Here is a 985-nt window from a genome sequence, read left to right on the forward strand (position 1 = left end):
CGCCCTCACAGACCCGGTGTCGCTTCTCCAACGAGGACAGGGCACCTCAGGTACTCGGGCTGCTTGAGGGGAACAATTACAAAGCATCAAAGTTAATCTCACTGAGCTGTAAACTGTGTCACTCGCCGTAGAACTGACATTTGGTAATGCCGGCCAGCCGGGGGTCAGGCAGCAGGGACCCGAGCGCGGCTGTCGCAAGCTTCTCGTGGCTCTGGTGGACGAGCCGAGGCGACCGATGTGCTCCACCGTGCCGTGCTGCTTCAGAGGGGAGTCACAAAATCACAGGATCCTTATGGTCGGAAGGGACCTCAAAGATCATCCATCCCACCATCTACCCAACGCCACCATGCCCGCTACACCCACTACACCGCGTCTCAAAGAAGAGTCAGAGAAAAGAGGCTGAGCTGAGAACACAAAACACACCAAGGTTTGGATAGAGGTAATTATTACTTACTGAACTTTCCCTGAATTTTAAATCATTGTTCTGAAATTATTTCTGATCCCACTTTAAAGCCTGTTTTTTTCATAGAGCATAGCTAGAGAACACCCCCCTCTGCCCTGAGTGCCACGATTTCAGCTGTCCCACGGAGGGGTGCAGTGTAACAGGTGGGAGCCCCTCCAAACCCCCTCCAAACCCCCCCAGCGCCAGCTCGGGCGAGCTGGGCCGTAAGCTGACGGCAGGCGTTACTGCCGGGGCCGCTCCGGTCGACTGCCAGGTCCTTCCGTGTAACATCATCCCAGCACACTTATTTTAATGTATCAATCGTTTTTCAATTACTATCAGCCTCATTAAGTGACATTAACACAAATTTTCATTGATCAAATTTAAAACCTCATCAAAACCAGGCTTTGTTTGGGGTTTCTTTTCCAAGAAATCCGTCCCCCAGAGCTACCCTCCTTTACCCGGGGATGTCTGGCAGTGACGGGGACTGGTGGCACGTGCCCGGCTGTGCCGATGGCACAGCGCTGCTGGATTTTGGCAGCT

Source organism: Cariama cristata, unplaced genomic scaffold (assembly GCF_000690535.1).
Source record: "Cariama cristata isolate BGI_N322 unplaced genomic scaffold, ASM69053v1 scaffold32729, whole genome shotgun sequence".
In the NCBI taxonomy this organism is placed as follows: Eukaryota; Metazoa; Chordata; class Aves; order Cariamiformes; family Cariamidae; genus Cariama; species Cariama cristata.